At 40.0% G+C, this 24,792-nt stretch overlaps 1 pseudogene; it reads right to left on the reverse strand.

Annotated features, from left to right (window-relative positions):
• Window positions 1–23,118: 23,118 nt before the first annotated feature.
• Window positions 23,119–23,665, reverse strand: LOC114905771 (annotated as a pseudogene).
• Window positions 23,666–24,792: the final 1,127 nt, after the last annotated feature.

Consider the following 24,792-nt stretch of genomic DNA (forward strand, 5'->3'; position numbering starts at 1 on the left):
TGATAATAAACTCTACACACTAAACTAAGATAAACATAAAACTAGAAACAAATTAGATGCAGAAAGCAAACCCCCAAGTCTATAGTTGCTCTCAAAGTCCACTGCCTCAATTTTGGGATGATTCGTTGTCTATTCATGTATTCCTCAGATTCAGGGTACATCAAGTTGACTGCAGAGATTTAATCAGCTGCTCCTGAGGCTGCTGGGAGAGATTCCCTTTCTCTTCTTTGTTCCCACAGCTCCTGGGATTCAGCTTTGGATTTGGACCCGCCTCTGCGTGTAGGTCGCCTGAGGGCATCTGTTCTTCGCTCAGACAGGACGGGGTTAAATTAGCAGCTGATTAGGGGGCCCTGGCTCACTCAGGCCTGGGGGAGGGAGGGGTACGGATGTGGGGCGAGTCTGCGGTGGCAGAGGCCGGCGTGGGCTTGCACCAGCCTGAGGGGCGCCATGCGATCTCCCAGGGAAGTTGTCCCTGGATCACGGGATCCTGGCCGTGGCGGGCTGCACAGGCTCTCGGGAGGGGAGGTGTGGAGAGTGAGCTGTGCTCGCACACAGGCTTCTTGGTGGTGGCAGCAGCAGCCTTAGCGTCTCATGCCTGTCTCTGGGGTCCACGTTGATAGTCGGCGGCTCGCGCCCGTCTCTGGAGCTCGCTTAGTGGGTGCTCTGAATCCCCTCTCCTCGTGCACCCTGAAACAATGGTCTCTTGCTTCTTCGGCAGTTCCAGACTTTTTCCTGGACTCCCTCCCATCTAGCTGTGGAGCACTAGCCCCCTTCAGGCTGTGTTCACGCTGCCAACCCCAGTCCACTCCCTGGGATCCGACCTCTGAAGCCCAAGCCTCAGCTCCCAGCCCCCGCCCGCCCTGGCGGGTGAGCAGACAAGCCTCTCGGGCTGGTGAGTGCTGGTCGGCACGGATCCTCTGTGCGGGAATCTCTCCGCTTTGCCCTCCGCACCGCTGTGGCTGTGCTCTCCTCCGCGGCTCCGAAGCTTCCCCCCCACCACTCCCCATCCCCACCAGGGAAGGGGCTCCCTAGTGTGTGGAAACTTTTCCTCCTCCACAGCTCGCTCCCACTGGTGCAGATCCCATCCCTATTCTTTTGTCTCTGTTTTTTCTTTTTTCTTTTGCCCTACCCAGGTACGTGGGGAGTTTCTGCCTTTTGGGAGGTCTGAGGTCTTCTGCCAGCATTCAGTGGTTGTTCTGTAGGAGTTGTTCCACATGTAGATGCATTTCTGATGTGTTTGTAGGGAGGAAGGTGATCTCCACGTCTTACTCCTCTGCCATCTTGAAGGTCTCCTCAATATTGCCTATTTCTGATGAGTTGTATACTTGCCCCTCATGTAGTCAATTTATTTATTCCTAATAATGCTTTTTACCTTATGATTTATTTTGATATTAACATTAATGAAGGGGCTTTCTTTTGGTTTGAAAATATCTGCTATATATTTCCCACTTTTTTAACTTTAATACTTTTGTTTCTTTATATGCATGTTTACTTTTTAAAAAATTTTTTAATTTATTTTTTTGTACAGCAGGTTCTTATTAGTCATCAGTTTTATACACATCAGTGTATACATGTCAATCCCAATCTCCCAATTCATGACACCACCACCCCCATCCCTCTGCCGGTTTCCCCCCTTGGTGTCTGTACATTTGTTCTCTACATCTGCATCTCAATTTCTGCCCTGAAAACCAGTACATCTGTACCATTTTTCTAGGTTCCACATATATGCGTTAATAAACGATATTTGTTTTTCTCTTTCTGACTTACTTCATTCTGTATGACAGTCTCTAGATCCATCCACATCTCAACAAATGACCCAATTTCGTTCCTTTTTATGGCTGAGTAATATTCCATTGTATATATGTACCACATCTTCTTTATCCATTCGTCTGTTGATGGGCATTTAGGTTGTTTCCATGACCTGGCCATTGTAAATAGTGCTGCAGTGAACATTGGGGTGCATGTGTCTTTTGAATAATGGTTATCTCTGGGTATATGCCCACTAGTGGGATTGCTGGATCATATGGTAATTTTACTTTTAGTTTTTTAAGGAACCTCCATACTGTTCTCCATAGTGGCTGTATCAATTTACATTCCCACCAACAGTACAAGAGGGTTCCCTTTTCTCCACACCCTGTCCAGCATTTGTTGTTTGTAGATTTTCTGATGAAGCCTATTCTAACTGGTGTGAGATGATACCTCATTGTAGTTTTGATTTTCATTTCTCTAATAATTAGTGATGTTGAGCAGCTTTTCATGTGCTTCTTGGCTATCTGTATGTCTTCTTTGGAGAAATGTCTATTTAGGTCTTCTGCGCATTTTTGGATTGGGTTGTTTGTTTCCTTAATATTGAGCTGCATGAGCTGTTTATATATTTTGAAGATTAATCCTTTGTCCATTGATCCGTTTGCAAATATTTTCTTCCATTCTGAGGGTTGTCTTTTCATCTTGTTTATGGTTTCCTTTGCTGTTCAAAAGCTTTGAGGTCTCATTAGGTCCCATTTGTTTATTTTTGTTTTTATTTCCATTACTCTAGGAAGTGGATCAAAAAAGATCTTGCTGTGATTTATGTCAGAGAGTGTTCTTCCTATGTTTTCCTCTAAGAGTTTTATAGTGTCCGGTCTTACATTTAGGTCTGTAATCCATTTTGAGTTTATTTTTGTGTATGGCGTTAGGGAGTGTTCTAATTTCATTCTATTACACGTAGCTGTCCAGTTTTCCCAGCACCACTTATTGAAGAGACTGTATTTTCTCTATTGTATATCCTTGCTTCTTTGTCATAGATTAGTTGACCATAGGTGCGTGGGTTTATCTCTGGGCTTTCTATCTTGTTCCATTGATCTATGTTTCTGTTTTTGTGCCAGTACCATATTGTCTTGATTACTGTAGCTTTGTAGTATAGTCTGAACTCAGGGAGTCTGAATCCTCCAGCTCCGTTTTTTTCCCTCAAGACTGCTTTGGCTCTTCGGGGGTCTTTTGTGTCTCCATACAAATTTTAAGATTTCTAGTTCTGTAAAAAATGCCATTGGTAATTTGATAGGGATTGCATTGAATCTGTAGATTGCTTTCGGTATTATAGTCATTTTTACAATATTGATTCTTCCAATCCCAGAACATGGTATATCTCTCCATCTGTTGGTATCATCTTTAATTTCTTTCATCAATGTCTTACAGTTTTCTGCATACAGGTCTTTTGTCTCCCTAGGTAAGTTTATTCCTAGGTATTTTATTCTTTTTGTTGCAGTGGTAAATGGGAGTGTTTCCTTAATTTCTCTTTCAGATTTTTCATCATTAGTGTATAGGAATGCAAGAGACTTCTGTGCATTAATTTTGTATCATGCAACTTTACCCAATTCATTTATTAGCTCTAGTAGTTTTCTGGTGGCATCTTTAGGATCCTCTATGTATAGTATCATGTCATCTGCAAACAGTGACAGTTTTACTTTTTCTTTTCCAATTTGTATTCATTTTATTTCTTTTTCTTCTCTGATTGCCGTGGCTAGGACTTCCAAAAGTATGTTGAATAATAGTGGTGAGAGTGGACATCCTTGTCTTGTCCCTGATCTTAGAGGAAATGCTTTCAGTTTTTCACCATTGAGAATGATGTTTGCTGTGGGTTTGTCATATATTGCCTTTATTATGTTGAGGTAGGTTCCCTCTATGCCCACTTCCTGGAGAGTTTTTATCATAAATGGGTGTTGCATTTTTTCAAAAGCTTTTTCTGCCTCTTTTGAGATGATCGTATGGTTTTTATTCTTCAATTTATTAATATGGTGTATCACATTGATTGATTTGCATATATTGAAGAATCCTTGCATCCCTGGGATAAATCCCACTCGATCATGGTGTATGATCCTTTTTATATGTTGTTGGATTCTGTTTGTTAGTATTTTGTTGAGGATCTTTGCATCTGTAGTCATCAGTGATATTGGTTTGTAATTTTCTTTTTTTGTAGGATCTTTGTCTGGTTTTGGTATCAGGGTGATGGTGGCCTCATAGAATGAGTTTGGGAGTGTTCCTTCCTCTGCAATTTTTTGGAAGAGTTTGAGAAGGATGGGTATTAGCTCTTCTCTAAATGTTTGATAGAATTCACCTGTGAAGCCATGTGGCCCTGGACTTTTGTTTGTTGGAAGATATTTAATCACAGTTTCAATTTCATTACTTGTGATTGGTCTGTTCATATTTTCTATTTCTTCCTGGTTCAGTCTTGGAAGGTTATACCTTCCTAAGAATTTTCCCATTTCTTCCAGGTTGTTCATTTTATTGGCATAGAGTTGCTTGTAGTAGTCTCTTAGGATGCTTTGTATTTCTGCGGTGTCTTTTGAAACTTCTCCTTTTTCATTTCTAATTTTATTGATTTGAGTCCTCTCCCTCTTTTTCTTGATGAGTCTGGCTAATGGTTTATCAATTTTATTTAACTCCTCAAAGAATCAGGTTTTAGCTTTATTGACCTTTGCTACTGTTTTCTTTGTTTGTATATCATTTATTTCTGCTCTGACCTTTATGATTTCTTTGCTTCTGCTAACTTTGGGTTTTGTTTGTTCTTCTTTCTCTAGTTCCTTTAGGTGTAAGTTTAGATTGTTTATCTGAGTTTTTTTCTTGTTTCTTGAGGTAGGCTTGTAAAGCTATAAACTTCCCTCTTAGAACTGCTTTGGCTGCATCCCATAGGTTTTGGATCATTGTGGGTTGTTTTTTTTTTTTCCTTTTTGCGGTACGCGGGCCTCTCACTGTTGTGGCCTCTCCAGTTGTGGAACACAGGTTCCAGACGTGCAGGCTCAGCGGCCATGGCTCACAGGCCCAGCCGCTCCGTGGCATGTGGGATCTTCCCGGACCGGGGCACAAACCTGTGTCCCCTGCATCGGCAGGTGGACTCTCAACCACTGTGCCACCAGGGAAGCCCGATCATTGTGTTTTTGTTGTAATTTGTCTCTAGGTATTTTTTGATCTCCTGTTTTATTTCTTCAGTGATCTGTTGGTTATTTAGTAACCAATTGTTTAGCCTCCATGTGTTTGTGTCTTTTACGTTTTTTTCCCTGTAATTCATTTCTACTCTCATAGTGTTGTGGTCAGAAAAGGTGCTTGATATGATTTCAGTTTTCTTAAATTTACTGAGGCTTGATTTGTGGCCCAAGATGTGATCTTTCCTGGAGAATGTTCCATGCACAGTTGAGAAGAAAGTGTAATCTGCTGTTTTTTGGATGGAATGTCCTATAAATATCAATTAAATCTATCTGGTCTATTGTGTCATTTAAAGCTTGTGTTTCCTTATTAATTTTCTGGCTGGATGATCTGTCCATTGCTGTAAGTGAGGTGTTATAGTTCCCCACTATTATTGCGTTATGGTTGATTTCCTCTTTTATAGCTGTTACCAGTTTCCTTATGTATTGAGATGCTCCTATGTTGGGTGCATATATATTTATAATTGTTATATATTCTTCTTGGATTGATTGCTTGATCATTATGTAGTGTCCTTCCTTGTCTCTTGTAACATTCTTTTATTTTAAGTCTATTTAATTTAGATCACTTGAGATTTTTTAAAAATTAAGCATCAATTTGAATAGAATTCAGGTTTTATAATTTATTTTTTTATTATAAAATATACCTAACAAAATTTACCATTTTCACCATTTTAAATGTACGGCTCAAAGGCATTAAAGTACACTCATTGTTGTACAAGGATTACCACTCTCTCTAGAACTTTTTTCATCTTTCCAAACTCTAACTTTGTATCTTTAAACAATAACTTCCCATTCACTCTTCATCACAGACTTTGGCAACCACAATTCTACTTTCTGTATCTATGAAGTTCATTGCTCTAGGTATCTCATATAAGTGGAATCGTACAAGATTCACCCTTTTGTGACTAGCTTATTCACTTAGCATAATGTCTCCATGGTTCGTTCATTCATCTATGCTATAGCATATGTCAGAATTTCATTTCTTTTTGAGGTTGAATAATATTCCATTGTATGTATATATTCACATTTTGTTTATTTATTCATCCGCTGATGCACATTTGGACTCTTTCCACCTTTTGCCTTTTGTGAGTAATGCTTGTATGAACATAGGTGTACAAATATCTGTTTGAGCCCCTGCTTTCCATTTTTTTGCATAAATACCCAGAAGTGGAACTACTAGATCATATGATAATCCTATGCTGAATTTTTTGAGGACTACCGTGCTGTTTTCCACAGTGACTACACAATTTTGCATGCCCACCAGCAATGCATAAGGATTCCAATTTCTCTACATCCTTACCAGTACTTGTTTTTTTTTTTCTTTCTTTCTCATTTCTTTCTTTCTTTCCTTTTTTTCTTATAATGCAATCTTTCTCTTTTTCATATGCAATCTTAATGGATGGTAACTGGCACCTCATTGTGGAGTTGATTTGCATTTCCCTAATGATTAGTGATGTTGGGCATCTTTTCATGTACTTATTGGCCATGAATATCTGTATATCTTTTTTGAAGACATGGCTTTTCAAACCCTTTGTCTATTTTTAGTTGGTTTTGTTGTTGTTGTTATTGTTGAGTTGTAAGAGTGATATATTTTAGATGTTAATCCATTATCAGATATATGGTTTGTAAATATTTTCTCCCATTCTGTGGATTCTCTTTTCACTCTGTCGATAATGTCCTTTGATGCATACATTTTAAAAAATTTTGATGAAGTCCAATTTATCATTTTTTTTCTTTTGTGGCTTGTGCTTTTGGTGTCAAATCAAAGAAATCATCGCCAAATCCATTGTCCTGAGGATTTTTCCGTTTTTCTTATAAAAGTATTATATTTTTAGCTCTTATGTTTAAGGCTTTTATCCATTTTGAGTTAATTTTTGTTTATGATGTGAGATAAAGTTCCAAACTTCAATGTTTTGCATGTGAATGTCCAGTTTTCCCAACACTATTTGTTGAAGACTCTCCTTTTCCTGTTGAATGGTCTAGGACCCTTGAAGAAAACAATTTGAGCGTACATGTAAGGGTTTATTTCTAGATTCTCTATTCTACCCCATTGGTCTATATGTTTGTCTTTATGGCAGTACCACACTGTTGTGACTAGTATAGCTTTGTATAAGCTTTGAAAACAGTGAGTCTGAGCGCTCCATCTTTGTTCTTTTTAAAAATTATTTTGGCTATTCTTTGTCTTTTGAGATTCCATATGAATTTTAGAATGGATTTTTCTGTTTCTTCAAAATACATCATTACAATTTTCATAGGGATTATGTTGAATCTATAGATCACTTCAGTGGTATTAATATCTTAACAATATAAAGTCTTCTAATTTATGAATACCGGGTATATTTCCATACATTTATGTCTTATTTCTCTTATCAATGGTTTTTAGTTTTCAGTGTATAACTCTTTTGCCTCTTTGCTTAAGTTATTCCTAGGCATTTTCTTCTTTTTGATGCTATTATAAATGGAATTTTTTCCCTTAATTTCCTTTTCGGATTGTTTATTATTTGTGTAGAGAAACAAAACTAATTTTTTGTATTGATTTTGTGTCTTAAAACTTTCCTGAATTAATGTAATAGTTCTAAAAGTTTGCATGTGTGTGTGTGATCATTATGGTTTTCAACATATAAGATCATGTCATCTATGAACAGCGATAATTTTACTTCCTTCTACCCAATTTCAGTGTCTTTTATTTCTTTTTCTTCCCTCATTTCTCTGGCTAGAACTCCAAGTGTTATTTTACATAGAAGTAGCAAAAACAGACTACAATGCAATTTTTAATATCGACCAATATCTATTTTCACTGAAGATCAAATGTACGGTCCCAGTTTACATTAACGCTAATTGATTCATGAAAAAGAAAATAACATGGGAACGTTTACCTTCCTTCCACTAATTACAAGTTGGGAGACCAACAGAAATTAAGTAGGATGGATGGGATGGAGAAAGGGTCTAAAAATAAATAGTAGAATTTGGAGCAAAAGCTAAGAGGTCAGTAGGAATGGCAGCTCTGGATTTTGTAGGATCTGATATTTATACAGTTTTGGGGTACTCCTTTAAGGAAAAAAAATACAAAATTATGAATACAAAGTTAAGCAGGAAATTGAATATTTATTTAAAATGAGAAAATAAATAACAAATGTTTGTAGTCTTAGAAATTCAGGTTCTTTTCTCTGAGAAAATTTTGGAAATCCATCAGCAATAATTTTTTAAACAGGTTTCCTGATTGCAGTCTGGTTTCCTCTCCCCATCGACAATACTCTACAACTCCCAGAAACTCTCAGCATTATCAGAAGTCCATAGAATTGAGGGGCCCTGATGATGCTGAAGCATCATTTGCTTCCTGGGGAGTCCACCAGATGATAGTAGAATGCCTGATTATATATTATTTCCTCACATGTTGACCCTGATGAGTAAGACTGGGAATAGTTACACTGTATCATTTTGTACAGTTGCTCTAGGACTAAAATTTGAAATACCTGTATTGCATCTGTATTTGATTTTTGCTTGAAAGGAAGGAACATAATCTATAGCCTTATTATAATGCCAGGGAATAAAAAGCATGATTTATTAAACCAATTTATCATGAAAATTCTTGCCAAGGAAGCTTGATTACTGGAAATTCCAGAAGTATTTGCTGACCACTCAGACTCATCCATAGTATAATCTCCAGAATTATACACCTCAGTATTGTCTGTAAAACTTTTTCAGTGTCTTTAAAAGCTGCATGTACGTATGTGAATGTGTGTGTGTGTATATGTAACCCCTACCAAGGACTCTGATTTTTAGTTCCTTAAAAATATCAGAGGGGTGCTTCCCTGGTGGTGCAGTGGTTGAGAGTCCACCTGCTGATGCAGGGGACACGGGTTTGTGCCCCAGTCCGGGAAGATCCCACATGCCGCGGAGCGGCTGGGCCCGTGAGCCATGGCCACTGAGCCTGCGCGTCTGGAGCCTGTGCTCCGCAATGGGAGAGGCCACAACAGTGAGAGGCCCGCGTACCGCAAAAAAAAAAAAAAAAAAAAAAAAAATCAGAGGGCTTCCCTGGTGGCGTACTGGTCAAGAATCCGCCTGCCAATGCAGGGGACGCAGGTTCAAGCCCTGGTCCGGGAAGATCCCACATGCCACGGAGCAGCTAAGCCCGTGTGCCACAACTACTGAGTCCACGTACCACAACTACTGAAGCCTGCATGCCTAGAGCCCGTGCTCTGCAACAAGAGAAGCCACGACAATGAGAAGCCCACGCACCACAACGAAGAGTAGCCTCCACTCACTGCAACTAGAGAAAGCCTGCGCACAGCAACGAAGACTCAACACAGCCATCAATCAATCAATCAATCCAGAAATTCTGCATTAGTGTTTTCACAAACTCAGTAATGTGATATATCCAATAACAAGAAGAACAGAAAACATTGATATTGTGGTAGTCGAGTGTCAAGCCATATTCTTGTATTTACTTACTTGATTCTCACAACAACCCTATGGGGAAAATTCTATTATTCCCATTTCCCATAAGAGAAAGGTGAGGCACAAAGAGGATTATTATCTTTCCCTCGATAACAAATGTAATAAGGTGTGTGCTGGCTCCAGAGACTATGAGCCCAACTGCAACATTTTGCTACTTCACCAGGCTGCACCAACTACTAGTGAGTATGTTGTATTTATTTGTGATGTGGGGGTCCTCAATTATAAACGGTTATTCTTTCACTGCCCCAGTAGCAGACCAATTATTTTACATCCTATGCTGTTAGTCACAGAACATGTGGCTGACGTGTATTTGCTTTTTGAACTCTTGCTCATCTATTTTCTAGGAAATCTTCCTTAGCTTGTGTACTAAGACTCAACTCTGTCTTCTTTAGTCTCATTTTGCTTTCCCAATTAGAGTTTGTGCTTCATGAGGTCAAGAACCATATTTTCTATTTCCTCTGAATCTCCCAGAGTTAGGGCATGGTATGAGATTCATAGAAAGGTAATGATAAACACTGACTTATTTACTGATATTTTTCTAACGACAAGTCAGTGGTAAAACTCAGTTATCTGTAATTTGCATTAAAAAATTATGTGAACCACACATTCCTTCAAACAAGATTTTTGGAGGGCCCATATGTGATAAGGATGCAACAAGAATGAAATACAGTTCTGCTACCATTGAGGGCCTTATGGCATAACAGGAAGATAAAATGTAAACAAATAGTTTAGTGATGTGTTACAGAGACATTGTTAAGATTCAGTAAATGTGATGAGTAAATAAATTAGCTTTAGTGGGGATGGAGTGATGTAATTCTAATCTTGGTAAGAGATACCTGACCCATACTCTATTAGAATTGAAGTAAAGTTTTAGGGATTATTTTTGTCTAATCCTTCATCTTATAGGTAAGAAACTGGAGTAGTAAGATATTGAATGGGATTTTTCCTGTTAGTCCAGGCTTGGCTATTAAGAAAAACATCTGGTAACAAAAGACCGTACAAATCCACTTCATCTGAAGAGGGCCTTTCTATGAACACCATCTTCTTGAAGGAATTTAGAGGCAACAGAATTAGCTCTACTACTACTGTGCACCCTCCCATCCCAGAATTAGCAGAGACTTAGAGACGGGAGGAAAGAGAGTTATGGTGGACAGTTTTTGGAGCGTGCAGGTGCCCAAAGAAAGGCTCTTTCCTTCCTTTTACAAGTTTTTCCTCCTGAATCCAAATGTTGACAGTGATGGGTTTGTATTAAGAGAATAAATCACACATTTTGGCTGAGTCTGTGAGAAGGAGAGAGTGAGATCTCTTTTCCTACTTTCTCATCTGGATGTCCTGGTACCGTACCCTAAGGGGAGTCAGTAACAAATTTTGGGAATAGTTTGATAAGTGTTCTTTGGAGGTTGGTGGCATATGGAAGAGAAAGATTGATGCCACTTTCTGATCTAGAGATTTCTGAAGATGAGAGTCCCATCGCAGGGGTCAAGGCCAGCAAGACTTTAAGAGATCATGGTGTAGGAAGGCTTGGAAAAAGTTTGGAGGCATCTTCACCTCACCCCAGTTTCCACAGTCCTTGGAGAAGGAGATAACACAGTTCCTATGGTTCCAAGAGGAGCTCCAGGGTTTCTCAAGCCACTGACAGGCCAAGCATTGGGATATTCAGCCCAGAGAAGGGATTGGGAGTATGGAGTATGGTAGGAGGCCAGGGGGAGATAAGGGACTACTGCTCTCTAGGCGGTCCTCAGAGATGGAGTGATCCTGGGTAAGCATCACTGATAACCTGAGTATCACCATTCCACCTATATACCAGTAACCACAGAAAGAATTAGACCAAATCAAAGTGAGAAATGGGGCTCCAAAAGGCAGCAGTTACATACAAACATCACTACATTCCTGACTCTCCTCCCTGTTTCCAAACCTGGAGAAGCTATATGCTTAGGAGGGAAGTAGGGAGAATATCCCACCAACATATACACATACACACACACATGTGCACACGCACACACACACACACGGTGTCACATTGAGGGAAAGAAGTACGAGAAGGGGAACAGATCACAACCTCTACAACTCCAGTCCTTTTTAGATACAAACCCAGCATTAACTATAATATCTTTAGAATAACAAATGTGATATTAGAGTTTGAAAGAGGACTAGAGAAAACTTTTACTATTCAAAAATAAAGGATTTGCCCAATATTATAAAGGAGAATTTGAGATTTCATGGTTGAGAGTAGTTAAAATAAAACCATTTCACATTTACAATTTAAACAGTTCATATCAGAATATCAAGGTGGGGAGTGAGCGATAGGGGTGCAGTCTGTCTAGACAGGGCAAGCAATTTTATTACTGACGTTGTTTAAAATTACTGGGCTCAGGCGGATAATAGAAAGCATACCTACTTTTCATTGACTTAGTTATTGTTTTTTTTTCTCCTCCACGGACAATGCACTCCTTGACTGCTTGGTCTTGGAGCAGTCCCTACCACACCTCCCTTGATACAGGACAGCCAGTTGAGACTCCCCGAAAATTCATTTGCACTATGGTCTGCCCAAAGAAATAAAACTTCTTTTCCTAGCAAAAGAAAATTTATTAAAGGTGGAGAATTTTGTATACATTTTATAATTTCTGGCTTTGATTTAAAATCATTTATATTTTTCTTTAAATTAGTTGCAGATTGAGGCAGATACAGTGGATCATTGGGGTTCTTTGGGAAGCAACCATGGAAACAGAGTTGTGAGCACAGATGATTACTGAGAATAATGCCTGAGAAAGATAAGGAGGGGGCAGGACTGGGCAGAGAGAGCCTTAGTTTACAATGCAGATCTGACAAAGCCTCAGCCAGCTCAGTAGGGAGCTGGGAACAAGGATTACTTGTTAGTCCCCTGCATTGGGAAGAAATGGCCAGGTTCTAGTAATACTACTGCCCAGCCATTGACTGGGGGCTACCCAGGAAGACCATGACATTTTCTGGAAAGCTGAGTCGTATCCTGAAGGCAGTGCGGCTAGAGGCTGTCAGCCAAATGCACCCCTTGCAGCTGAACAGCACTTCTCTCTTGAAAGGAGATCTAAGTAGTGCATATCCCTGGCTGCCACACCTGATATCAAGTTAAAGATCTGCATCCCCAGCTTTTCTGTTAATTTTACAAGTGTAATAAGTGCTTTGTGATGCCTCATTAGATATTCATCCACCACTTCTATACAGCCAAGTACCATTTGGACACCCAGCATGTTCAGCTGTTAAGAAGAGTCAATTTAGTAAACATGGAACTGGAGGCACTTTGTGACTTGGCTCGATTCTGTGTCACATTTCAGCTTCTTTTTGATCAAATAAAGTGCTGATTCTCTGACAACAAAGGAGTATCTTTTATTCATATTTATATCTTCTCACCCCCTACACAAAAAAATACAGGGCCTGACAGGGCATCTGTTGCCCAGGAGGATGACAGTAAATGTTGTATGTAATAGAATAACTGATTACAGAATGTTTTCCCTTCTTTCCTTTACTCCATGTCCATATAAACAGTCTTTGTGTGACTTGATATTGCTGGTGGTTCTGAATCTGGTTTTGAAGTCAATATATTTTGTCTGTCTTCTTCTTTATGAAAGAAGGAATAAAAATCCCCAATGGTAAGAGATAATTCAAATAAAACCATGCTAAGAAGAAGAAATGCTGTATATAAAAAAGACTGAAGAGCCATTTTCTGGGACCTGCCACTTCAGTGACATCTCCAGCAAGGTAACCTTCCTCCCACCACACTGGAGAGCAAGGCTGGGAGCAAGATATGTTACAGATTGAGGGAGCCAAGCACTCATATGTCAACACAAATTCAGAAAAGAAGGAAGGGAAGAAAGAAGGAAGAAAAGGAGGACGGTTATAGAAAATAATTATTTACAAAAATATGAAGGTTGGAAGGCTCCTTTGTGTAAATTTAATAACAACTTTCATTTTATCAGTGGACTGAAGATAGTTTTATGATTGGGGGAAGCTTACTTCCATGATGAGGACATCTGACCACAACAGGGAGGTCCAGGTGGCAGCTAGGATGAAACGTGAATGTCAGAACCTTTAGTAGCCGCCAAGGAAGAACCTGTCCTTTTCAAGTCTGGCGAGTCACGAGGCTGCCATTAAAGCTAAATAAGTGAACAGAAACAGTTGTTTCAGAGGATGTGGCTTCATCTGCAAAGGTGTCACTGATGGATGCCCTTCTGTGCTAGGAGACAGCTATTGATTCCTGACTTCCTGAGGGGAGCCGTGGAGAGCTGCAAATGGGGAAGCTGAAACAAAGCCACATGGGGGCTTCCTGGAAGGCTTTTTGATGCAACTGATTATGATGTTCTGCGGGATAATTTACTTGTTTCAAGTGCATGATGAATGGGATTATTATTCATAATTAGGAAATGCCCAGAGAGAACAGAACACAAACAATGTCCTGACTAGCTATCAGTAATTATCAGGCACACACGAATAATGCCCAGGAAATGAAAAGGCTCCAGCATTTTCCTTTAATTTTGTTTAGGAATGTGATTTCCTAAGAGCAATCGAGTGCTGTGGGCAGTGTATGTCCTGCCAATTATGTCACCTCAAAGCACCATTCCTCACGGCATCCCTTGCAGTGTACACAGAGGAGGCCCGTCAGATAGTATTCCTTAATTAATTATGGTCTTTCTTGTAGGCGTCTTTGTAAGCAGTATCTCCCTCTTCTCTTCTCCTTCCTCATCTCTTCCTAAAATTGCATGTGCTGCCTGTCCCTTTAGGAGACACACTATATTGGAGAAACTGAATTCTGTTAGCTACCAGCTTAGCCTGTAATGAGAAAGCTTTATAAGGCCAATCAACTTGGTTTGTATGAAATGTCCTCTCTTCTGGTAGTGAGGGGGGAAAAAGTCTTAGCAGCTTTTTTTCTATAGGAACTGCTCCAGTTTTTTTCTTTTTCGTTTTGTTTTGTTTTCTTTGGTACAACTAAATCAAAGTACTGTCATGCTCACCACTGAAAATTACTGCAAACTGCAATGAGCTGTAGAAAGACCCCGGTCAGAGTGAAGGACCATTTGTGGAGGCAGTTGCCAACTTCTCCAGTGGCATATCTTTGGGACTATAGCGATCAGAAAAGCCTGGGCTCCCCTGCGCAAATGTCCAAAGAAAATAAACAGCGATGTGAGGGAGGAGATAACGGGCCTCAAACACATTTCACAACTTGCTTCTCATTTTGAGTGTGTTCTGCTGGATTTTCAGAAGAATGTACGGCTGCTGTGCTGGGTGCAGCTGTTTGAGTTCTTACAGTTCTAGGAGCAAGACAGGGAGGAGGCAGAGTGCATTAGCGTGGACCAATTCAAAGCAAGCTAAGTGCAAAAAGCTAAACGCGGCCAAACTCTCTGCAAAATTCACACACGCACACAAAAGATTATATTTGGTTCTGCCTCAGAGCACCTAAAGCTATAGTTGAACTGCACAATTTTATCCCAAAATGGGTCACTTTTGCCCATGCCAAGATGAAACAGAAAATGGAACGGGAGAAGGGTTAAGGTAGCTGGTTCCTACCAGGGCTTTGGGCACAATATTTGTCCCTTCAGTGTATCTAGCTGCTCACTACTCAAACTATGATGCATGGTCCAGCATCACCTGGGAGCTTGATAGAAACGCAGAATCTTGGACCCCACCACAGACCCACTGAATTAGAATCTGCATGTTAACAAGATACCCAGGGGATTTCTATGCATATGGCACTTTGGAAAGCCCTGGCCTAGGGCACTTGCTCAAGTTACCTCTGCAGTTTAGAAGGGAGGAAGGTCCATACTGAACTTCATGAAAAATCAGAATAAATCTGTTCAATATCTTATTTAACTTTCTTTCTACAGGAACTTGACTTCCTTTTTAAAACAACTCGATTCCCAAATTTTTAAAAACATAAGATGTACCGTGGCGATGACAAGCATTAGGTTTTCCATAACTGGGGCAAAGTTTTAGTGAACAATGGGCTATTTTTAGAGCAAATTTTATATTGTTAGCCCCAGAATTACATGAAGTATTATAAATAGTGGGATTCCTCTTCTATGCAGTTGTGGCAGCAGACAAATTCATGGGTACTGCATGTTTTATCTCCCAGGGTGCTGAAAATTCTTTTGATCACATTAAGAGTAAATGGCCAGCACTCTGTTCTCTTTACCTCACTTGAATTTTTACTATTTTCCATAATATTTATCACCATAAATTTACTTATTCTATTTAGTGTTTGTTTTATGTCAACCATACCTCCCACTGCTCGAAGAATGTTAACTCCAAATAAGTAGATACCTTGCCTGTGACAGCACTTGGCATATCACAGATGCTCAATCAACTTGTGTTGAATAAGTGAGACTCTGTTGTAGGATAGAGATATTTCTTGGGTCCTTCCTATTATTAGGCATAAATCCCCGTAAACTGTTTTACTCACACTGTTCTAGGTTTATCCTCACAAAGCAAATTCATGTATACTTTGTCTTCCAGGATGTCTGGAGAGTGAAAAAGGAATCTGTGGATTGGACAGTGTTGTTGTTGTGTGTGTGTGTTTTTTTCCTTTGGCTGCGCCACACGGCATGTGGGATCTTAGTTCCCAGGCCGGAGATTGAACCCGTGCCACCTGCAGTGGAAGCACAGAGTCTTAACCACTGGACCGCCAGGGAAGTCCTGAATCTATGGATTGTTGTTGAATACATCCCTCTGGCTTTATTAGACATGATGGTCTCTGGGGAAACTATTGCCCATTAACATTAACAAATTGGCTTCTCTTTCACATAATAGTTTTGTGTGATTTAGTGTGAATCCATTGCAGTGGCTAGTCTTTGGGTATATTAACTGCATTCATTTCTATGCCCGTAAAGCTGAGACCAGATGCCAGCACAACATGACTTACACAAGGTGATAATCCTGAGAGGGTGACCAGTTTGCAGCTTTATATGACATCCACCTCTGCTCCTCACCTCTACCTGGCCCCCACAGGCATGGCAGACACTGTATGCAAAGGGACTTAAGATTTCTTATTCTGCAGTGTAACCAAATGTTGGGAGTTTAAGCATCCCATATTGTAATTAATGGCACAGACCCACAGAGCGTGCTGACACACTGAACAGGTTTAGAAAGTACCATGCAACCAAGACGGGGTTCATGCTATATAGTCCTTTCCTGTTTCTTTCTCTTCTTTCTGCCCCTTAGCCTTGGAGTGCCCCAGGGTTCGGTCCTTGGTCCCAACTTTATATTCAATATTATACTCAACTCCTTCCCTGTCCCTGCCCCTGGTGAACTTAACTCCCATGGCTTTAAATAGTATCTAACTGCTGACTACACTGAAATGTGTATCCTAGCTTTGAACTCCATCCTGGACTTCATAGTTACAGATACAAGTTGTACATCCAACAATTATACTTGTTTAACATACATTTCAAATTGAGTGTGTTCTTTTTTCATTTTGTTATTGAGTTATGATTAACATACAATATTATATTAGTTTCAAGTGTGCCACACAGTGATTCAGTATCTTTTATACATTATGAAATGATCACTGCAACAAGACCAGTTACCATCTCTCATTCCTTGTTAAAAATTTCACTCCCCAAACATACTTTACTCACAATCTCAGTTGAGGGCAATTCTGTTATTTCACTTGTTCAAGCCAAAAACCTTAGAGTTGCTCTTGGCTCTTCTTTTTCCTTCCCAAGCCTCATCAAAGCTGCCAAGAAATTCTGTTAACTCTAACATCAAAATACATCTGCTATATGCCCACTTCTCTCCAGCTTTACTGCTATCCTGGTTGGAGCCACGGTTATTCTCTCTTGCCTGGATTATAGTAACAACCTCCTAATTGGCCTCTCTGCTTCCAATCTCAGGCCCCAGTAGATGATTTTCAACAAAACAGCTGGAGATATCCTTTAAAAATTACAGATTACATCACTCTGCTCAACCCCTCCAATGCCTCCCTAGTCCATTCTGAGTCAAAACCAAAGTTGTTACAGGGTCTGGCCCTCTGTGACTGCTCCAACTTCATCTCCTTCTCTTCATCCTCTCTTACCCCACTCCTGTTGCCCTGGCTTCTGCGTTGTTCTTGGAACACACCAAGCACGCTCCTGCCTTGGGATTTCGCTCAGTGGTTTCTTCTGCTTGGAACATTCCTCATCCCAGACATCCACATGACTTGCTCCCTCACCTCCTTCATATCTTTGTACAAAGGTTACCTTTACATTGACCACCCCTTTTTGAGTTGCAACTCACTTTTCCCATGTGGTACTCCCATTGATTCTCTCTGCCCTCATTTTTAAAAATTATTTTTTACTGAGGTAACATTGGTTTATAACATATGTTTCACATGTACAACATTGTATTTCTCCTGTTTATACTACAGCATGCTCACTACCAAAAATTTAGTTTCCATTCATCACCATACAGTTGACTCCCCTTTACCCATTTCACTTTCCCCCTGCCCCTTCCCTTCTGGTAATCACTATTCTGTTCTCTGTACCTATGTGTTTGTTTTTTTCATTTATTTTGTTTTGTTGTTTGTTGTATTCCACATGTGAGTGAAATCATAATTTGTCTTTCTCCATCTGACTTATTTAGCATAATACCCTCAAGGTCCATCTATCATGTTGCAAATGGCAGGATTTCATCTTTTTTTACGGTTGAATAGTATTTCATTGTGTATATATATATATATATATATATATATATATATATATATATATATGTCATTCATTGATGGGCACTTAGGTTGTTTCCATATCTTGGCTATTGTAAATAATGCTGCAATGAACAGAAGTGTGCATATACTTTTTCAAATTAGTGTTTTTGTATCTTTGGATAATTACCCAGAAGTGGGATAGCTTGATCATATGGTAGTTCTGTTTGTAATTTTTGAGGTATCTGCATACTGTTTTCCATAGTGGCTGCATCAATTTACATTCCCACCAACAGTGTATGATGGTTCCCTTTTCTCCATATCCTTGCCAACACTTGTTATTTATTACATTTTTGATAACAGCCATTCTAAGAGGTGTGAGGTGGTATCTCATTGTGGTTTTAATTTGCATTTCCCTAATAATTAGTAATGTTGAACACCTTTTCATGTGCCTGTTGGCCATCTGTATGTCTTTTTGGGAAAAATGCCTACTCAGCTCCTCTGCCCATTTTTTGATCAGGTTGTTTTTCTGTGGCTGAGTTATATGCGTTCTTTATTTTCTGCATTCCTTTTATCATCGTTTAATTGTACTTAGCCCTCCCTAGCATGCTACATAGTTTAGTTATTATCTTTATCGTTTATTGTTCGTGTCTCGAAACCCAAAATGAAGCCTCATGAAATGCAGATTTTGTCTGTTTGGTTCACTAATAAATGACAAGCATCTATAATGGGCTGGGTTACTTAGCAGGTGCTTAATAAATTTGTGAAAGGTGTTAATATTTACTAAGTTCCACTTTTACACTGATTGAGAATTTGCCTCCCTGCTATCCTGAAAAGCTGACTCCTATTTTGCCCTCTAAAAGAACACAGGGAAAGCTTGCTCTAAGTTTCTCAGGATGACCCCTGGCCAGAGAGTATATGTGGCTTTTCCCACATACAAATCAGATGCATTTTGCCTGGAACTTTTCATTTATTCCAATGGTGTCTGTAATTTTATCGCAGGCCTACCCTGCCATACTTAAGGTAAGCAGTGATGTTTTCCTAACTTTATGATCAATACACAGGCTTGTGTTCATGAATATGATTATGATTTTTGATCCATTAATTTCTGGTTATTATCACCAAAGCCAGGAAGGACTGAACTATTTGAATAGTTTTGCCCAATTGTTGAGGCCATCAGAGACAAGTAGGCCCCAAATAACATTAAATCCAAGGGCATTTGCAAAAACCTTGTGAGTCAATATTTTACAGCTCATATTTCCTTCTTCTCCGTCTGTAACTGATTTATGTAGTCAAGTTCCCTGTGAGTTGAAAGCTTACACCTAGCTGAAAATGACCCACTTGTAGAATCTTGGGCTTTGTCCAGAATATCTCAAGAGAACTTAGAGGGTGAGTTGAAATACCAGAAACAATTTAACTCATTATCAGCTCAACCTTACGTAACAGGCATGTCTGGGAAGGAAGCCGCCTAAACTGCATGTGGCCTGTACCAGATCATTAAAGGCTGTTAATGCCCAGAGTGTGTTTGCGTCCCAAATATTTAAAAGGTCCCTTTGAGGAAGTTAACTATTTGAAATATTATTTATATGATGTCACACATCCCAGTGTCTTAATTTGGGAATACAGAATAGAGTTCTGGAGGAGAGAAGTAACTGAAAGCTCTTGCTAGAGAAAATGATGATGCTAACTCTATTGCATCAAATATATATTTACAAATATTTATAAATTATAAACCTAAAAGTAGCATGGATAGTCATACTATCTATGAAGAAATAATTGCTTAAAATAGACTGAAGAGTGTTCTATCATATTATATCAGATTCATAGAAAGAGCAATGCCATTTCCACCTCTGAGCATTGTGAACTTATTTCCAGAATATTCTTATAACAAAAATCATTTAAGTTTTAGAGGTCTTTTACTTTTCAGTTGACACAGTATTTCCAAATGTATAGTTTCAGTAGTCTCATGGAGATGACTTCATCTTTGTTTTGCAGCTGAAGATAATGAAAGTTACAAAGTGAAATAACTTGCCCAAGACCAAATACCCAATCTGTAGCACACACAGTCTTGTTGTTCTTGGTCCAGTAGGCCTTCCTCCATACCCAGGTGCCTTCATTTGCAAGTCCACAGTAGAGTTCTGGAGGGAAGAGGTTTCTAGAAGTTCTTGCTAAAGGAGTTGAAGATAATAAACTCTGCTATAGCAAATAATACTTATTTCCATATCTGCCTTTCCTATTAGATGGTAATTCTTCTTAAAGACAATACATTAAATCTGCGTTCCCCCATACCTTGCACAGTATCTAGAATGTAGTCAGTACTAGAAAGATTGAATTTAGAAAGGCGTAATGAGTACAAATGTCATACTCTCTCAGGTACAGCGTGTCCTGTCACTAAGAGCAGAGACCCGTCTCCAGACCTGTGAAGATGTTACAAGGTACATGGGAACTGAGTTCATTCATTTAAAAAGAAACTACTTACGGAGCATTTACTATGTGCCAGGCACTGTGTTAGGCAAAAGGCATAGCACCGCAGAAGACAGACAGACATGGTGCCTATACTCATAAAAGCATCCAGAGACTTGGAGCTGAGCCTTTAACTCTTGTTATAAAGTATGGACCAGTGATTCTCAAACTTGAATGTGTGTACGAATTGCCCAGGGATCTGGCATTCTGATTCAGTAGGTCTGGGGTGGGCCCAAGAGTCTACATTGCTCACAAACTTCCATTTGATGCTGATTATGCTGGTCCCAGGCTCACCTCTTGAGTAGCAAGGACCAATGTTATAAAATTTTATTCTCTTGAAATACTGTCCTGTATTACTTACCCTGCAAGATTTCCCCAGTATTACTTGTTCATGTGTGTGTGTTTAGTTCTATGCAATTTTGTCACATATGTAGGTTTGTAGATTCACCATCACAGTAAACATACAGAACAGTCTTATCACTGGCAACATCCCATCCCACAACATTGCTCACCTCTGGCAACCACTAATCTGTCATCTATCTCTACAATTTTGTCATTTCGAAAATGTTATATAAATAGAATCATACAGCACATAACCTTTTGAGATTGGTGCTTTCACTCTGTGTACTTTCCTTTTGGCCTGTATCGATAGATCATTCCTTTCTATTTGAGAGAAGCGTTCCATGGGATGAAAGTACCACAGTTAGTTTAACCCGTCACCAGTTGAAGGATATCTGGGTTGTGTCCATTTTCAATTATTACAAATAAAACTGCTCTGAACCTTTGTGTACAGATTTTTGTGTGAACATAAGTTTTCATTTCTTTGGGATGAATAACCCAGATTGCATTTGCAGGGCAATATGGCAGTTTCATGTTTAGATTTATAAGAAAGTGCCAAACTGTTGCCCAGAGGGGCTGTAAAATTTTATATTCCCACGAGCAAAGCTTGAGTGTTCCAGTTTCTTTTCATTGTTGTCAGCATTTGGTGCTGCCACTATTTTTTTTTAATATTAATGCACACTTCTTTTTATTATATTAAAATCAGGCAATGGTCTGAAAAATGAAAAGGCTGCTTATGGAATACTGTTATGTTAAACTTTACTTACAGGACGTCAAATCCTTAGAACTAAGGGTTTCCCCAGAAAAAGATTAATGGTAACATCAGCTGCTTTTCAGACTTGATGGTTGCTGCTTCAAAAGGTGGTTTTATACAAACACTAAAAAAAAAGAAAAACCCTTAGAATACAATGAATTGCTTTTATTTTGGTATGCATCCACATCTCAGCATTTAGTGGTCCTGAACAGGAAAGTGGAAAAATGCAGCAATTTGCCAGGAAGTCAAGCCCACCAATTTTGGGGATCCACTTGGGGGTACAAACAAGTTCTTTCTTATCTCTGCTGAGGACCGTGAGAAGCAGCAAAGTAAGCACTGAATCTAAGGTTCTTTTTGTTCCAGTTGTCAGATTCCAAACTAGACCCAAATGGATTGCAAGGATGACCCAGTGAGAGCCCTGTTTAAAACTTCTTCAAATTTTAAAAGCAAAAGCAATTACAGGAAAAGAAAACAATTCATTCAGAGGGATTGTGTGTGCCTACAAATGTCTCCTGTGGCCTTTCTCCAAGTTTAACCACCAAGGACTTTAGAGCTGGCAGGTCTCAGTAACCCTGGTGACTGTTCTTTTCACCTTATCAAAACCTGAGCTAAAAATATGCATCAGCTGATGACGACAGCAGAGGGTGGCAGGGCTGAGCACCCAACATTCATTTCCCAGGCTGGTGGAGAGTAAAAAGTGTGGTTCCAAAACTAAGTGAGGGAGGTCAGAGACGCTTTCCAACCTTACCTGATGGCTTCTGATTAAAGCAAGGAAGTGTCATGGAAAGTGCTGGGTGGTGATGGTGCCAAAAGGGACTTGAGGAGGAGGAAGGACAAAGCAGCACGCTCGATTAAGGTGGAGGGAGAAGATATGGGGAAAGCCCTGAATTCCTCACCAAAGGCCAATTTCAGAGGGGAGCTGAGGGGGTTACAATCTATGCTTCGGCCAAGGGTGGTAGTGGAGAGTGGGAAGAGGATGGTGGCTTGGAAGGGGGTCAGCATTTAAGACTTAAAGAAAGAAACCAGGCGTGCAGACGAAGCACCCACACACACCCAGCAGGAGTCCCACAGGCTGTGACCTGAAACCCTCACATCTACTCTAAGAAGCCACCCCCAGCTGGAGGGCTGTTGCAGGGAGGGGGGAGGCAGGGGGAGGGGAAGGGGAGAAGGCAGAGACCCCAGGCCATGTAATCAGCAGCAAGGTGATTGCGTGATGTGTCTTTTCACAGTTGAGTTAGATGTGCCCCGCCGGTTATGACGGGAATCGATTTAAATACACTTTCTTGATCCCAGAAGTTCATATGTGGACAGTGGTTGTTACACTTGACAGGATGATTTGTTATGGCACAACTTATATATTTCAAATGGACAAAAAAATTGGTATCACATTTACAGTATCTTAAGATAAACTGCCTTTGAATGGGAGTTTCCTTTCCAGTACTTTGAGGTCTACAAGACGTATCTAGAAAATTTACTACTGTGGAAAATGAAGACTGTTTAATTCAAATGGGGGGTAAGGGAGGGCTGGTGGTTTTTCTTTCTGATTCACTGCTGTAACACTGTCCTTCAGGCGGCTGAGGAAGTTTCATATTATCTTTAGACATCATTAGGCGCGGAAGCTCTTGCAGGGCAACTGATGCTATATGAGTTTTGCCATTCTGCTAGCACTGATTTGGCTCTTGGGTCCACCACTCCATTAGAACTATTAACTCCATTCACATTAATTTTTGTTACAAGTCTTACAAAGGGGGGTGCTTCTAGGGATTTAGCTCCACATTCTATTTTAAGGCTGTATACTTGGTTTTCATAAATTGTTCTTGGGGGCTCAATGATCATCCCTGTCCATCTTGTAAGTGTCATGTCTTCATCATCTTCTAGACCCCAGATAATTGTACCATCTCCTACTCCTTTCTGGCCTCCGTTGAGTTCTTCCAACAGTTGGAAATTGCGAGGGACTTTCAGTCGCGAGCCTGCGGTGGCTGCCACCTTGTGTTGCTGTCGCTCCTTCACTATCTTTTTTTTTTTAATTTTAGGAATTCTAATAGACATGTAGTGATATCTCAGAGTGGTTTTAATTTGCATTTCCCTAATGGCTAATGATGTCAAACATCTTTCTTATGCTTCTTTGTCATCTGAATATTATCTTTGGTTAAGTGTCTGTTTATGTTTTATCCCAGTTTCTAATTGGATTTTTCCTTTGTTGTTTCCATTGAGTTTTAAGAGTTCTTCATATGTTCTGGATACTACTACTTTGTCATATTCTTCTTTAGAAATATTTTCTCCAAGTCTTAAGCTTGTATTTCATCTTCTTCACAGGGTCTTTTGCAGAGCAAAAGTTTATATTTTTAGTGAGGTCCAATTTATCATGTTTTCCTTTTATGGATTATGCTTTGGGTGTCAAGTTTAACAACTGTTCGCCTAGACCTGATCCCAAAGATTCTCTCCTAGTATTTCTTTTCTCATAAAGGTTTTATAGTTTTAAGTTTTACATTTAAATGCATGAAAATTTTGAATTTTTGTTTTTTTGGTATAAGGTGTGAGATTTAGATCGGAGTTTATTACACCTGTTGAGGTGTAGCATGAGGTCCAGGTGGGGGTTATGTTCAGTTTCCCACTGGACCTGACCAGCATCACCCTTACAAAAGAGGAACAGAGCACTTACACCTCACTGCAGACAGTTGAGGTGGAAGTTCAGCCAGCCCTTCCCTCTGCTGACATCTTCCCAGCAAATGTGTGACACTGACTTTCACTGCCTTGTTGATGCTGAGTGAATGTGGAAGCTCAGCTCCCTGCTGGACCCCACTGACACTACATGAGGAGAGGGAAATAGAGTGTCTGCCGGCTCCATCTCTCATCATCTCATCTACCTCTTTGCTGGTGGTGGGCGGAGTTGAGAATCTGCTCCCCGTTGTGTTCCACAGACACAGGGAAAGGGCTGCAATGCTAGTGGGGACTAGCTCTGCCTCATACCACCTCATTTAGTCTTATTTCTTCCAGGAAGATGTGGAGAGTCTGTTCACTGCTGGAGCCCACTGACACCATCCTGGGGGGGAGGGAGAATGGTAATAACGCCTGCTTCTGGCCGGTGGGGGAATGGAAGATCAGATCTCCACTCAGCTTCGCCAGTACTCTTCCTGTAGGGGAATTGGTGCACAGCCTGCCTATGCTGGGCAGAG

The sequence above is a fragment of the Monodon monoceros genome, unplaced genomic scaffold (assembly GCF_005190385.1).
Source record: "Monodon monoceros isolate NGI ecotype Baffin Bay Population unplaced genomic scaffold, NGI_Narwhal_1 Super_Scaffold_22, whole genome shotgun sequence".
In the NCBI taxonomy this organism is placed as follows: Eukaryota; Metazoa; Chordata; class Mammalia; order Artiodactyla; family Monodontidae; genus Monodon; species Monodon monoceros.